Source organism: Asparagus officinalis, chromosome 6 (assembly GCF_001876935.1).
Source record: "Asparagus officinalis chromosome 6, Aspof.V1, whole genome shotgun sequence".
Classification (NCBI taxonomy): domain Eukaryota; kingdom Viridiplantae; phylum Streptophyta; class Magnoliopsida; order Asparagales; family Asparagaceae; genus Asparagus; species Asparagus officinalis.
Window position 1 is genome coordinate 2,401,328 of NC_033799.1, and position 5,932 is coordinate 2,407,259.

Genomic DNA, 5,932 nt, shown 5'->3' on the forward strand with positions numbered 1-5,932 from the left:
TCTGCAACATTTTTCCTACAAAAAGAAGAATATATCAATCAAAACGAATAGCCCTTATAAATGCAAAAATTAATAGATTGTAAAGCAAAGTGATAAAGCATTAAGAACTGCATTAAGAAAAGAAGAAGGTAATGCATGGTCAGAGACTTAACTGGAAATTGGTATTATAAGGTATATTTAGCATGAAAAGGTAATGAAACAACAAATTAACCCAAGCAAGAATGACAAATTTGCTGAGAATTGAAGTCTACAATATCAATTATACAAGAAAGCACACCACACGTCAACATTACTTCATCTGATCCTCTCCAGAGAAAAAACACATGGTTAAACAGGAACAATAGTTGAGTTATGAAAATCCCAGAAGTTGATAGAAGATTCTAGAATAGACTTGACTTTAAACTATAAGTTGGTGCAAAATTCCTTTGAACCAAATTAACCGGCAGATATACCAAAATTTTGTATATCATCTTTGAGCTTACAACATGAAGAATCAAGTCCTCAAATTTCACCTTGACAATTACCAAAAAAAACAAAAAACCAAGTAACTAAGCTAAGATGATATCTTTCTCAAAAATACAAAATAAAAGGTAAGATGATATGATTTGGTTTAAGGAACCAGAATCAGCTTCGCCTACAGGCCTTAATAAGACAAAGAACAAACAGAACCATCAGTTCCTAGAAGCCTTCTGTCAGTTAGTTTTAAACTAGACTAACAGTTTTTAACTTAAAATACAATAAACACCAGAAATAAGTCAAAACATGGACAAGAAGCATCTTTATTATATAGCTAAATTTGATAATGAAGGAGTTGCTCATGTTAACTTTTATCAATATATTCAACTCTTCACATGCTAATATCTATTGTTTAATTCCTCTATTACCAACTTAATATCTACTGTTTCATTGTTGTAGGATAAAAATCAACTATTGTAGCAGAACACTAGTTATGTTGAAGTTTTCTCTTGATGCTCTTATTTATCATTCGTATGTATCAGACGTATCTAGGGATCTAGGGATCCAAATCTTCAGATTCAATTTCATTTACAAGTAAAAACATAAGAAATTATTAACATAACAATAATTTCATATAAATTAAAATTTACTTACTTAGTAGCCTTAGACGTCGATTGGGAAGAATCCCTCGATTTACTTCTGCTTGACATCTTTGACAACCTATTGACAAATATTTCAAAAAATACAATTTAATTATGAATATCCCAGCGGCAGGTTGGAATCCTTTTATAAATAATGATTTCAACACCAAGCTATCATAGGTGTTAAACCTTAGATGTTCGAGAGATTACTGTGATATAAGTACATTCTTATCTTTCGGGCCTTTTTAACAATTTATACGTGCAAGTTGCATGTGATCAAAACTACAACAAGGGGCTTAATTTCGATCAAAAGAAAGTGTTCTTCTTTTGGAACTTTAATTAGGTCAGCCAAACAATGGATAAATTATTAGAACTCACCGATGTAAATAAGAGTGAAGATACTAAACGAACTTCCAATGTACGAAACAATCCACAGTCCCACGATGACCTAAATTATACCAAACATCAACATAATTAGGTCAAGAAATCATCCATTTCCATAAATTAATTTAAAAAAAGAGCTTAATCACACTTGCAGGAAAACCTTTCGATCTCTCCCAACTCCAATATCTCTCGCTACAGACAACACCGATTAATCCAAGCCCTAACTCTCTCCGTCGCCTTCTCTACAACCTCATTCGAAAAATAAAAACACTCAGTGATATGAGGAACTTGCGATGAAAATCGATGATCTAGGGGCTTAATTTTAAGTATTAGAGTGGAAAAGGGGAAGATTCATGTGTTACCCGCTTTCAGACCCGTACAGCCGTCGTCCGTCGTCGCTCTAAATGTCCTCCGCTTTCAGACCCGTGCAGCCGCCGTCCGTCGTCGCTCACCGTCGAACCAACTCCCTTCGTCGTTGCCTGTGATCCTCAACCAGATATCTCTTCGCCGAAACCCTAATCTCTCCTGGACTCTTTGAGAAAGTGAAACGGAAGATAGAGGGAAGAGAGAGAGAGGGGATGAGTTATATTTGGGGATGTGGTAGTTTAGGAATTTTTAATTTATTAGGTAAATACAGTAAAAAAAATGGGTGTATTATACATGTTGGGTTTAAAAATAAGTGAGATGAGATACAGTAGGTCTATTGGTGTTTGAAAAAATGAGTGGGTTTTAAAATAAGTTCTGGTAAAACTTTAGGTTAAAATAGATTTTCCCTTCTAAAAAAGAATGCAACCAAACACCGCGAAGACTTTTCTTCCCCCTAATAATGCTTTGGAAACCGAAGCAAGGTGGTCCCCACACGCGAAGACTTTTCTTCCCCCTCACAGCCGGACTTCGCATTTAATTAAGGGAAAAATGCTTCCAGCCCCCAAAACCAAAAGAAACATGCTTCCACCCCCCAAGACTTTTTCAACGGGCTCTTTGCCCCCAAAAACTTACGCGATTTTCTTCTAGCCCCCAAAACACCCCCCACGTGATATGTTGTTTAAAACCAACATAAATATTCCCAAAATACCCTTTGTTTCCTTTTTTTATTTGTGCAGAGGAGAGAGCTGGACCCCGCCACCTCCCCCCACCTGGACCCCGCCAAGACACCGCCCACGTCCGCTCCCCCGCCGCGGCGCCGTTTCCCACCGCCTCGGCACCGTCCCCGTCGGCAAGGCCAGCGTATTCGTCGCGACATCAGCCGTCCACAGATCCGACGCGATCGAGGCGTGCCGGTTTGTGATCGAACGAGGTGAAGGCGTCGGTGTCGATCTGGAAGAAGGAGGTTTACGAGAACAGGGAGTTTTGGAAGGAGAACATGGAGTTCTTTTTGGGATTTTTCTTAGTTTATTTATTTAGGTCCTAATAAGTATCATACATAAGTGAGGAGGGCTCTCCTAAGGTCATTTTTCCCTTTTAATTAAGTTCTGCCTAGTAAATCATGCCTTCTATTGCTTATTTGTTTATCGGTGTAAACTGTAATCATTTTGGATCAATTATTTATTTTTGAGCATGAACTATGGACGAATGGTATAACGTACAAGGAAGTTCATTATCCAGCTTTTCTATATTCGTAGTATTTCCCTTGCTCGTGGTGGATGTGTGGCCATGCTAAACGGTAATAGGCAAAGCAGAAGTACTTTTCTGTGTTCAAACTTCATTGACAAAAGTCTCTAATCGTAAAGTGTTAAATGACAAAAGTCTCTAATCTTACGAATTTGGGTTCACAGAGCATTTTCCCTAATTTTAATGAAATTTTCAAAAGCCAAGCGATTTACGTGTTGGTTGTTAAGGTTAGCGTTGGTTGTTAAGGTTATACGCGTCGGTTGTTAAGGTTACGGGTTGCTTGTTAAGGTTACGCGTTAACAACCAACGCGCAACCTTAACAACAAACACGTAAATCGCTTGGCTTTTGAAAATTTCATTAACAAGCAACGCGTAACCTTAACAAGCAACCCGTAACCTTAACAAGCAACGCGTATAACCTTAACAACCGACGCGTATAACCTTAACAACCAACGCTAACCTTAACAACCAACACGTAAATCGCTTGGCTTTTGAAAATTTCATTAACAAGCAACGCGTAACCTTAACAAGCAACCCGTAACCTTAACAACCGACGCGTATAACCTTAACAACCAACGCTAACCTTAACAACCAACACGTAAATCGCTTGGCTTTTGAAAATTTCATTAAAATTAGGGAAAATGCTCTGTGAACCCAAATCCGTAAGATTAGAGACTTTTGTCATTTAACACTTTACGATTAGAGACTTTTGTCAATGAAGTTTGAACACAGAAAAGTACTTCTGCTTTGCCTATTACCATTTAGCATGGCCACACATCCACCACGAGCAAGGGAAATACTACGAATATAGAAAAGCTGGATAATGAACTTCCTTGTATGTTATATCATTCGTCCATAGTTCATGCTCAAAAATAAATAATTGATCCAAAATGATTACAGTATACACCGATAAACAAATAAGCAATAGAAGGCATGATTTTACTAGGACAAAAGGAGTTTGTGTTTGCTTTCCTATGGGTTTACTGGAAAATTAACGAACTTAGAGCTGATATTATTTGCAGGAAGTGTTTTCCCATAATTTTAATGAAATTTTCAAAAGTCAAGTGATTTACGTGTTGGTTGTTAAGTTTACGGGTTGCTTGTTAAAGTTACGCGTTGATTGTTAAGGTTACGGGTTGCTTGTTAAGGTTCTACGTTGGTTATTAAGGTTACAGGTTGCTTGTTAAGGTTACGGTTAACATTAACAAGCAACCCGTAACCTTAACAAGCAACGCGTATAACCTTAACAACCGACGCGTATAACCTTAACAACCAACGCGTAACCTTAACAAGCAACCCGTAACCTTAACAAGCAACCCGTAACATTCACAATCAACGTGTATAACCTTAACAATCAACGCGTAACCTTAACAACCAACGCGCAACCTTAACAACAAACACGTAAATCGCTTGGCTTTTGAAAATTTCATTAACAAGCAACGCGTAACCTTAACAAGCAACCCGTAACCTTAACAATCAACGCGTAACTTTAACAAGCAACCCGTAAACTTAACAACCAACACGTAAATCACTTGACTTTTGAAAATTTCATTAAAATTATGGGAAAACACTTCCTGCAAATAATATCAGCTCTAAGTTCGTTAATTTTCCAGTAAACCCATAGGAAAGCAAACACAAACTCCTTTTGTCCTAGTAAAATCATGCCTTCTATTGCTTATTTGTTTATCGGTGTATACTGTAATCATTTTGGATCAATTATTTATTTTTGAGCATGAACTATGGACGAATGATATAACATACAAGGAAGTTCATTATCCAGCTTTTCTATATTCGTAGTATTTCCCTTGCTCGTGGTGGATGTGTGGCCATGCTAAATGGTAATAGGCAAAGCAGAAGTACTTTTCTGTGTTCAAACTTCATTGACAAAAGTCTCTAATCGTAAAGTGTTAAATGACAAAAGTCTCTAATCTTACGGATTTGGGTTCACGGAGCATTTTTCCCTAATTTTAACATCGCTTTGATGTTTTCTAAACATCAAAGCGATGGGAGGGGGGATTGGGATGGGAAATCCGACGGCAGCTACAATCACGCACGTGCTTACTAATAAGAGGAAGTTTCCCTTCACCGACGGGGCGGAGGATCTGTTGGTGGTGTCCCTGGGGAGCTCCAAGGCGCTGAATCTTTGTTGCGGGGAGGTTAAATTGGCAGCGAAGGTTGCGAGGATCGCCGGCGAAGAAACGATCAACGCGGTGGATCAATCGGCAGCGAAGGTTGGTTTTGGGGGCGGCGACGACGGCGGAGGAGGCGATGATGGTAGGAGGAGGGTGGCGGCAGCGGCGGGTGGAGAGGTGGGGGAAGGAGGAGGGAGAGCAGAGGGCCGAATTGCATGGTTAGAGAGAAAGAGAGAATGGGTAGAATGGGTATTATAGTCTTTACCTGTGTAAAATTCTTGGGCTTTGTGTTTTGGGGGCTCAGTGAATAATTAGTTTACTTTTGGGGGCAAAGAGCCCGTTGAAAAAGTCTTGGGGGTGGGAGACATGTTTCTTTTTGTTTTGGGGGCTGGAAGCATTTTTCCCTTTAATTAATTAGGGTTTGGATCTGGAGGGCAGGAGAAAAAGATTTTGGGGCCGGCGGCGTTGTCCAAATCCATGCCTTCTTCTTCTTCTTCTTCTTCATCATCAGGTCTGGCCTTTTAATTGTATCCCCCCCTCCTATATAACTTGTTGATGAAAAGTTTGGATGCCTTACTTTGTTTTCTCATAATTAATTTATTGGTAAACAGTGGGATTTCCACGCCGGGCACAGCAAAAATCAATGGGGGAGGAGGAGGAGGAAGAATACTCCCGCCGCCGTCGTCACGAAACCATCGACGACGGCCC